The sequence below is a fragment of the Lycium barbarum genome, chromosome 1 (genome assembly GCF_019175385.1).
Source record: "Lycium barbarum isolate Lr01 chromosome 1, ASM1917538v2, whole genome shotgun sequence".
NCBI classification, from domain to species: Eukaryota; Viridiplantae; Streptophyta; class Magnoliopsida; order Solanales; family Solanaceae; genus Lycium; species Lycium barbarum.
The window spans coordinates 56,952,345-56,963,871 of NC_083337.1; positions in this window are offsets into that span (position 1 = coordinate 56,952,345).

An 11,527-nucleotide genomic window follows, 5' to 3' on the forward strand; every position below is an offset into this window, starting at 1 on the left:
AATTCCCGAAACTAATTTCCGAAATTCCAAATTTACCCTCGGCCTTCCCCAATGTCTTAGCACCAATAATTTCATAACCAACATAGTCATATCCACTAAAATCAAAATATTTCCTCATAACACACAAGTCTACATTATTTCGCGATTTCCAATTATGCGAAAACACGGGACATAACATTCTCCCCCCCTTAAGAACATTCGTCCCCGAATGTTAGATTAGTCTTATGAGCGTAACGGGGGAGTCTCTCTTTAAAACTAGCACATATGATTTATTCGTCAATTAATGCAACAAACTTAAAAGTTTAGATTACCTGTGGGCGTAGGAAACAAGTGAGGATATTTCTTCTTCATCTCGTCCTCCGCCTCCCAAGTCATCTCTTCCCGATTATTGTTGCGCCACAGGACTTTGACGGAGGGCACTTCTTTAGTGCGTAGTCTCTGCACCTGTCGATCCAGAATAAATACAGGCTGCTCGTCATAGGATAACTGCTCCGTCACCTGAATGTCATCAACTGGGAATATCCTGGAAGGATCACCAATACATTTTCGCAACATAGACACATGAAACACCGGGTGTACGGCCTCCAAGTCGGATGGTACGTCTAGCTCATAGGCGACCTCGCCTATCTTTCGAACGATCTGATACGGCCCAATGTACCGGGGGCTCAACTTACCCTTTCTACCGAATCTCATGACACCCTTCATAGGCGACACCTTCAGGAATACCCAGTCGCCAATCTGGAACTCTAACGGTCGACGTCGTCTATCTACATAAGCTTTCTGTCGACTCTGAGCAGCCAATAATCGTTCTCGAATAAGCTTTACCTTATCTACAGCTTCCTGGATCACATCTGGCCCAATCAGCTTAGTCTCGCCCACGTCAAACCAACCAATAGGAGATCTGCATTTTCTGCCATAAAGGGCTTCATACGGTGCCATCTGAATGCTGGAGTGATAACTGTTATTATAAGCAAATTCAATAAGCGGCAAATGATCATCCCAGCTGCCTCTGAAAATCAATAACGCAGGCCCACAACATATCTTCCAGCGTCTGAATAGTGCGCTCGGCCTGCCCGTCGGACTGAGGATGAAAAGCTGTGCTAAGGCTCACCTGAGTCCCTAATCCCTCCTGAAATGACCTCCAGAAATTTGCCGTAAACGGGGCACCCCGGTCAGTAATAATAGATATAGGGACTCTGTGAAGTTTGACTATCTCTCTAATATACAATCTGGCATAGTCCTCAGCCGAATAAGTAGTCCGAACCGGAAGGAAATGGGCTGATTTCGTCAGCCTGTCAACAATAACCCAAATAGAATCATACCTGCGTGGAGTGCGCGGTAACCCAACAACGAAATCCATATTAATCATCTCCCATTTCCAGGCTGGAATTTCCATCTCCTGTAATAATCCACCGGGCTTCTGATGCTCGATCGTAACTTGCTGGCAGTTCGGGCACTGACTAACAAACTCAGCAATATCTTTCTTCATGCCGTCCCACCAATACAAACACCTGAGATCACGATACATTTTAGTGGAACCAGGATGAACAGAATACCGTGCATTATGGGCCTCGCCCATAATCTACCGCCGTAAGCCCGCAACGTCCGGTACACAGAATCTGCCGTCATATAATAATACTCCTTCAGGCGAGATTTCAAACTGAGTCTTTGCTTTATTAAGGGCCACACCTCTGTACTGAATCAAAAGAGGATCCTCAAACTGGCGCTGCTTTACCTCCTGAATAATAGATGACTCAGCAACTGGACGAACAGAAATCCCAGAATCTCCAGAATCCACCAAATGAACTCCGAGGCTGGCCAGCTGATGAATATCACGAACCAAATCTCTCTTATCAGATGGTACACCAGCCAAACTGCCTACGAACTTGCGGCTAAGCGCATCAGCTACCACATTGGCTTTCCCCGGATGGTACAAAATATCAACGTCGTAATCCTTTAGTAACTCAAGCCATCTCCGCCGCCGCAAATTTAGCTCCTTCTGCTTAAAAATATACTGGAGACTCTTATGTTCCGTATAAATATCAACATGGACCCCATATAAATAATGCCGCCAAATCTTCAAAGCATGAATTACTGCGGCCAACTCAAGATCATGAGTGGGATAATTCTTCTCGTGCGGTCTGAGCTGCCGGGAAGCATAGGCTATGACTCGACCGTGCTGCATCAATACACAACCTATCCCAATACCAGAGGCGTCACAATAGACAACATACCCGTCTGATCCCTCTGGAAGAGTCAATACTGGGGCCGTAACCAATCCCTCTTTCAACATCTGAAAGCTGCGCTCGCAGGCATCGGTCCACTGAAATTTTGCTGCTTTCTGAGTAAGCCTCGTCAGTGGTGCTGCAATAGAAGAAAAATCCTCCACGAACCTGCGATAATATCCGGCAAATCCCAGAAAATTGCGCACCTCCGTCGGTGTAGTAGGCCTGGGCCAATTCTGTACAGCCTCAATCTTCTGCGTATCGACCCGAATACCGTCTGCACCGACAATATGGCCCAAGAATGCCACAAAAGTTAACCAGAATTCACATTTGGAGAATTTAGCGTATAACTTCTGTTGACGAAGAATACCAAGTACCGTCCTCAAATGATCGGAATGCTCCTCTGCTGATCGCGAGTAAATCAGAATATCATCAATAAACACAATAACAAACATGTCCAGAAAAGGCCGAAATACCCGATTCATCAGATCCATAAATACCGCTGGAGCATTAGTCAGCCCGAAAGACATAACTCTGAACTCATAGTGCCCGTACCGGGTCCTGAAAGCAGTCTTCGGGATATCTGACTCCCGCACTCGCACCTGATGATAACCTGAGCGCAGATCTACCTTCGAAAGATATTTAGCACCCTGTAGCTGATCAAACAAGTCATCAATCCGGGGGAGGGGATATTTATTCTTAATAGTCACCTTATTCAGCTGCCGGTAGTCGATACACATCCGCAGTGACCCATCTTTCTTTCTAACAAACAATACCGGCGCTCCCCAGGGTGATGTGCTGGGTCTGATAAAGCCCTTATCCAACAAATCTTTCAGCTGCTCCTTCAACTCTTTCAACTCAGCCGGTGCCATCCTGTACGGGGGAATAGATATAGGCTGCGTATCCGGTATCAACTCTATAGTAAAATCAATCTCCCGCTCAGGCGGAAGGCCAGGAAGCTCGTCAGGAAATACATCTGGAAACTCACTGACGACCGGAACAGACTGAAGGGTAGGTATCTCCGCTGCAGTATCGTGCACACGAACCAAATGATATATATAACCCTTCTGGATCATCTTCTTAGCCTTGAGGTATGAAATAAACTTACCCCTCGGCGATGCTGTGGATCCGAACCACTCTATGACTGGTTCCCCTGGAAACTGAAAACGGACTACCTTTTTCTGGCAGTCAACATTAGCATAACAGGAAGACAACCAGTCCATACCCATAATGACATCAAACTCAAGCATGTCTAACTCTATCAGATCATCCTTAGTGCAACGATCATAAATAGTCACAGAACAATCCCTATAGATCTGTCTCGCTATAACAAAATCCCCAACTGGCGTAGCTACCTCAAATGGCTCTATAGGCTCAGACAATATCCCAATTTTACTAGCAACGAGCGGGGAAATATATGATAAAGTAGAACCAGGGTCAATCAATGCATATACAGATCTGGAGAAAACCAGTAATGTACCTGTGACGACGTTTGGCGAAACCTCCTGATCCTGGCGGCTGGCCAAAGCATATATGTGGTTCGAGGGACCGCTAGAACCTGAAACGCCACCGCGGCCTCGACCGCGTCCCGCCGGTGTCGGCGCACCTCACCCTGCAGGGCGTGCAACAGATGGAGCAAATGATGAACCGGCGGCTGACCCTGTCGGCTGAGCCACACTACCAGAACCGCTGGCCAACGGACAATCTCTCATAAAATGGCCCTGACCACCACACGAAAAACAAGCTCCAGTGGCTCGATAGCACTCCCCAGGATGAGACTTCCCGCAATGAGAACAACGGGGCCTGGGTGGTCTGGCCTGGCTGGGGCCTCTGGATACCTGTGAACCTGCCGCTCTGGAGCTCTGACCGGCCCCAGACGGTCCCGCACTATCAAATCCCCGGCTGCCTGACTGATTACTCCGGCCAGACGGAGGTAGCTGTCTGCCTGACTGCTACTGCTGAGGCTGTCCGCCTCGAGAATCCCCGGAATAACCTGCGGACCTAGCCCTCTTGGGCGGCCTCCTGTCACGATCTCTACCAGAATGATCAGACCTGTGACGGTCCTCCATACCCATCGCATAGGCCTGAAGTCGGGAAATGTCCATATCTGTCTGTAATGACACTGCCATACAGCCGTCAATCAAATACCGATCCAATCCCATAACATATCTGTGCATCCGATCAGACATATCTACTACCACGGCCGGTGCATATCGGGCCAGAGAATCAAACTCAAGATTATACTCGCGAACACTCCGACCCCTCTGCTGCAAATGTAAGAATCGGTCGGCCCGTGCCTGCCGCAACTCTGGGGGTAGAAAGTGGCGGGTGAAAGCAGTCACAAACTGGTCCCACGTAGCTGGGGGAGCACCCTCACCCCTGGATAACTCCCAAGTCTCATACCAGTGAGTGGCAACATCTCGAAGTCTGTGCGAAGCCAGCTCGACCGACTCGGTCTCTGAAGCCCTGACCAAGTCCAGTGAGCGCCGCATCCCCCGAATAAAGTCGTGGGGGTCCTCGTCGGGCTTAGACCCGAAAAACTCTGGAGGGCCACATAACAAAAACTCCCGAACTCTCAGGCTGTCCCGCCTGTCATCATCATCATCGTCCCTCCGCCCGCGTCGGCGAGCCTGTCCCGCCACCAGTGTAGTCAGTAACTGTACAGCCTCCCTCAGGGTCCTATCCTCCGCCCCTGGCTGAGGAGCTGGAGTCTCAGGAGCGGGTACACGGACCTCTGGAGCTGCTGAAGGTCCTGCTCCAGGCTATACTAGTGGGGGTGTAGCAGACCCCTCAGAATGAGGCACAACCTCAGGCAAATCATAAACACGAGCCCGGGTAGCTCGCTGTGCCTGACTAGTCTCTCCCATCCTCGCTTTGCCCTTCTGGGCCGCTGTTGCCTTCTTCGGAGGCATCACTGCAAACACAATAGAGAGTCAGATCAGAATCACCCTAATAGCACAGCTCTATCGCACGATCTAAGATTCCAAAGAAAGTAACATCCTAAATGCCCTGTAGCTTCTTATTTATAGATGTGGTGCACAACACATCGATAAACAAGACTCTACGAGACACGGCCTGTAGACATTCCGAGGACAAACTGCTCTGATACCACTTTTGTCACGACCCAGCCCCGTGGGCCGCGACTGGCACCCTACCTGGGTACCCAGAGGAAATCACATATTCATTTACCAAATCCGAACGTATTTCAGAATTTCATAAAAGTCATATCGACATAGGTTATATCAAACTATGTCTTAAGCGGTCGCACAAATCAAAATGTCATATCGAATCCAAACGGAGCGACGGAATAGACATCGCCGGTCATAAGTGCAAATATAAGCATAAGGGCCATTTAGGGCCATCATAACAAACTGACCGCTGTAAGACCAGAAAAAAAATCAAACAAACATACATAGGACCCTCGCCCCACATATATGACTACAGGCCTCTACGAATTCAAAACAAAGACATATGGCGAGACAGGGCCCCGCCGTACCCAAATAGTCAAATGTACAGAATATACATAGCAAAAGAAGACTGTACCAAAAGTGAACTCCGAGTCAAGAAGGAGTACTCCGAAATAGCAGAGAGTGAAGCCTACAGTGGAGGATCACCAATGTTTGTACCTGCGGGCATGAAACGCAGCCCCCGAAGAAAGGGGGTCAGTACGAAATATGTACTGAGTATGTAAAGCACGGAGTACAGAAATATGAGCCAAAACTGAAAGCATACCGGATATCAAAGGGAAGTACCAATCAGTATGTCAAAATCTGTATCAAATCATATACATATACATAATGCAAACGAAATCATGCAAACGCTCAAGAACGTGGTCGCCACTCCGACGCTGGCGCCACACACAGCATAACACCAGAAGGTTTCGAATCTCCGTACATCCCCAAACACAAACATAAGTGAGCGTATCGCATCACTAGCCATGTCACAACATAACTCCAAACGGAACCCGGCCCTATGGCGAGGCCTCGGGAACCGTAACACAGCATACGGCCGAATTATCATAGGTCGCACGAATCATAACCGGCTCGGGAACCGGCGAACGAAGTCATAAGGAGGCACGAGCGGAGTCGTGAGCAAACAAATGCAAATCATATTTCAAAATAGCCTTTCAAAACATAATGATTTCATAAGTCATTTCATAATTCAAAATAATCGAATACTTAGCTGATACGAAGGTTTATTTCACAAAATGTTCCCAAAGTGGTACGTATGGCTCAAAACAAAACTTAACATATCATAATGGTCAAAACATGATTCATAGAGGGAAGTCTCAAAGTCGAAGATCTCATATCGAAGTTCATCCAAAAAGAGAGCCCGATTGGACAAATAGGGCGTCTCGGGGTTAGCGGGCCCACCTCGAGTCAAATTGAGGTGGCGAACATAATTTACGAACATTTAAAGGCCAAAAGATCATACATAATGATTTCAAAGTGACCCGATCACATTTCGATAGGTTTCGAACATTTGGTTGCATTCTAGCCAAAATAGAGCCTTTAGGCTTCAATTGAATTGAATGAATAGTAATCGTTTTGTAGATCGGGTTTCGAGGAGCAGAAATGCTCCGGGGGTTCCAATATTCACCTAACCTACTAAGACATGCCAAACGAAGAAGTGGGAAGCTTTACATACCTTATAGGCGTCTTATGCTCTCCTTAAAATCAAATCCCGTTTCGTCCAGAATCTGCAAATGGTCAAAGTTACCAATTAGAGATTTTTAGGCTTAAGATTTCCATTAACTTGATTTTTGTCTACCGAAATTTCGGCAGCATTTCCCCTATAAATCTAACACCCCCGAGACATAGCTCGGCTCAAAATACATCAACAACAACAACCCAAACATCACCAAACAACATAAACCACAATCAAACCATTCTAACTTCAAAGTTCTACCTTACTACACAAGTTGACAATTTTCATTCAAACTTCACAATTCCAAACTACATCCACATTATTGTATTCATTCACTCATCCAAGATTATTCAATAACATCCCAAATATGTTCCAAGCCATATACAAAATTTCCCGAAGTTCATTACTTTCCATATTTCATTTAAAACATCAAAAGTCACGACGAACATTCTAACTCTCATTGTTTTACTCCAAATTCATTAACATCAACCATAAGTCATATTTAAAGTCTTTAGCATCATAGATATACAATGATATACACAAATATACCAAACGTATACACTTTCCCATAATGTTCCGAAATCATTTTCCAACACCAATTCAATTCATTAAGCGATCATTCACGTCATAAATGTCACAACGACGCACTAAACAAACTAAACAAAATCAAATTCACCTCCCTTCCACACTATCATGGCTCACGGCCAAACACACCCCCTATACACACACACGCCATTCACAAACACCACAAAATTCCATAATCTTCATGCCACTTTAATCACTATAACATATATATCCATTCCCTAACATAAAAACATAGAAATCTTACTTTTTTCTTGAAATTCCGACTTGCCGCAAACGCCGCTCTTTCACCAAACTAATTGTATCACGTCGGAGAGCACCTTGAACTCACTACAACACAAGAAGGACAAGATTTTTAGATCAAGATTGGAGGCTAGAAATTTTTTTTTTCTTTCCCAAAGGGTTCGGACGAGAGCTATCTTTAGCTCAAAGTTGAATTGTGAATTTTTTCTTGATAATTCCAAAGGCAATCTTGATATATATCTTCTACATGGTCACATGCATAACACATGACCATTAAAAATGGGTCTTGGGCCTTGGCCTTTGGCCGGCCACCCCATTAATCTTGGGCCTAAATTGTTGTTCAATTTTCTTGGGCCATTTCATTAAAAGTCCCGTTTTGTAATTCCCGAAACTAATTTCCGAAATTCCAAATTTACCCTCGGCCTTCCCCAATGTCTTAGCACCAATAATTTCATAACCAACATAGTCATATCCACTAAAATCAAAATATTAACTCATAACACACAAGTCTACATTATTTCGCGATTTCCAATTATGCGAAAACACGGGACATAACAGTTTGTGAATGTTGTGAAGTGTGGATATGGATGAAATTCATGAGATTTTGGATGTTGGTGCTTGGCCGAGTAGGTGTATGTGGTGTAGGAATGGTGAACTAATTTTATTTAGTATATTTTGGCTGTTGTGTTGTGGATTTTATGATGCAAATAAAAGTTTAATGATTCAAGTTGAAGTTATAGTTGTTTGTGGCTTATTGTGGAAACTATTGTGATTCTAATATAGTTTCTTGAATTTATGAGAATGATGTTGTTAACGTGTGAATTGTTGGTGTGGTTGATGAATTTGGAAGAAAGAAATGTGTTGTTGTTGTCCTATTGGAGTTTGGAAGGTTTCGGTTGGCATGGTATATTGGTTGGGTTGTTTAGAATATTGTGTGGATTGCTTGAAGTGTTATTGAATCTTGTTTGAATGATCTTGAATAAGTACTTGAACTTGTGAGTGTCGATGTTGGTTTGAATGTATGTAATTGAATTGAATATAAATGGAAAGTTGTCGACTTATGTAGGAAAGAGTTACTAACGTCGTAATGCGTTTTGAATTAATTATTGATGTTGTTAATATGGTTGTTGAAGATTTAGCCGAGTTGAATTCTCGGGGACGGTTATATTTACAGGGGAAATGCTGCCGAAATTTCGGCAGATTATAATTGAGTTTATTTGAAAGACTAAGAGAAGGATGTGACGACGAGTCTAATGATTTTGTCGATTCTCTTGAATGTAGACTAGCAAGCTTGGATGAAAAAGTGTAGCTAATAGGGCGTGGAGCAGGTATGTTAAGGCTTGTCCCTTTCTTTCAAAGGCATGATTCCGATGTTATGACTTCATAAATGTTTTAATATTTTCCTTGTTTTTAAAAGTTAGATGCTTATGATTCCAAGGCATGATTCTCTTCTCGATAACTCGTAAAGGTTTTTCCAAAGTGCCCGTATTTTCCCAAAAGAGAGGTTTATGATTTTGTAAGCTCTTATGACAACAACGACGGATATGTTTTACAGTGATAATGATGATGTCAAGGATGAGAATATTTCTACGATTACTATGATGAAAATGATTTTATGTTTAAAGGTTTTTGTAAGGGACAATGTCCATAACTTTCTTATACTAACTCGGATTGGCTCAAAACGTGGTTATGATCTTATTCTATGTTCACTTAACACTGTTGATCGTTGCTAGTCTCGTCTTATAATAATTGTCCCTTCAGGGCAAGACAAATTCGTGATAATTATTCCATAATATAATCGGAGGTTACCGACCTTACGTCACTCCGATAGAGTTGTAACTTTCACTTGGGCTCTCATGCATGCTTTATGATTATGTATGTATTTTAATAACACCGTGCCTACATGGCCGGGCAGTATAACACCGCGCCGTCCAATAGGCGGCCGGGCAGACACACCACTGCAGTGGGCAGTTTATGATTACCCCGGACGCGGGAGGCTTGGACGCGGGCTAATGATGATTACACCGTGCCAAAATGGCCGGGCCGCATTACTCCGTGCCTAAATGGCCGGGCAGCATTACACCGTACCTATATGGTCGGGCAGTTTACTTGTAAATATTTATATGTTGTTTTTCAAAAAGAAAGCTAGCATGCATTGCATCCGCCCTAAAAGGCACTCAGATGTACAGGTTACTCTTTTATCTCATGATGTGCTTTATATCTCCATTCTGTTGTTGTTCATAATTACATCTCTTACTATGTTACTATTCATGCCTTACATACTCAGTACATTACTCGTACTGACCCCTCTTTTTTCGGGGGCTGCGTTTCTTGCCCCGCAGTTACACCCAGATGAGTAGAAGCCATTATAGAAGATGTTCCAGCGAAGTTGGCAAGCTCCATTTGCTCTGGAGTGTTGCCGGGTCAAAGTACTATGCTATGATGTCTGGTTCGAAGTTAGAGACTTTGCAGACAGAGTCATGGGTAGAGTATGTCAGCCCTGTAAGCGGCTCCACCAGCCGATGGGTTATTGTCTTTCATGTTACAAGTTTCATGTGAAAATGGAATTTATTTGAATTGAGTACGATGAAAGGAAAGATCTTGAAAGCTTTACTATGTATTTCATTATATTTGGTTTAAGAGTTCAAAGAGGCAATGTGTGCAATAAGAGTCAGCTGGTTCGATCAGCTCCGAGTATGGGGTCGGGTGCCCATCACACCCTAGTAAGATCGGGGTGTGACAAAGTGGTATCAGAGCAGGTCGTCCTAGGGGTTGTCTGCAAAGTCATGTCCAGTAGAGTCCTGTTTATGGGTGTGAAACCGGTCACATTTATAAACAGGAGGCTGCGGGGCATCTAGGGATTGTTGACCTTCTTTCTGTCTTAGATCGTGCGATAGAGCCAAGTCATAGGAAAAAGAAATTCCTTACATAAGCCTTTTATACGACGGAAGAAAGTGAATGGCGATATGGAGAGCCACAGGGGTAAGTATTGATATTTTGTTCTGTTACCTGGAACTGGAAGCTCTGGATGGCTGGAATGTGTCATATAGCCGTATGTTTTGTGAGGTATTGTCGATATTTGCTGGGTACAGATCTTGAATGGTAGGAATGGTAAAGGAGATTCTGCCAGAAAGGGTACGCCTAACAGAAGGAAGCGTGTGAAAGGAAACATCGTAAATGGACGATAAGTGGGATGAGTTGTTTCAGAAAGGTTATGGATTTGGCATGGCGATGAAGGTGTGACCACTACCATCGGGAATCTGGAAGCCGAGGATAGGAAGTAGTCATACACATAAGTGAAAGGTGAACATTGGGAATTGAAAAGGGTAAAATAGTAACTATAAAAGAAAGGACGTGTTACGAAAATGTCTCGGAACCTGTAAGACTTCAATTTGCTCCAGATTATGTAATGAAGGACATGTGAGAAAGCGGACGCGATTATATAAGCATTAAGGTACCAGATTCCGTCGAAGTTTCGAGGTTAAGCGTGCTAAGGTGGGAGCAATTTCAAGATGGGTGACCCCCTGGGAAGTATGCTAGAAGTTCTATATACCCAGACATAAGAGACAAATGAGAAGTTAGAGTGACCCAAGGGGAAACTAGAGTATATGGGATGGTTGGAGGCCATGAGAGGTCGCGTAGGACGAGATAGACTAGATCGGTAAAGGGGAAGAAAGTGCATTACAGCTTTGGAATTTGGATAGGCTTGAATAGCGTTTGGAAGTATTTTGTGGGCTAGTTGATAGTAAATAGGTATATATATGAATGCGTATGATATCCCACATATGATTGCATCGGTGGACACGGGAGTTCCAGCAACCGGCGTTACG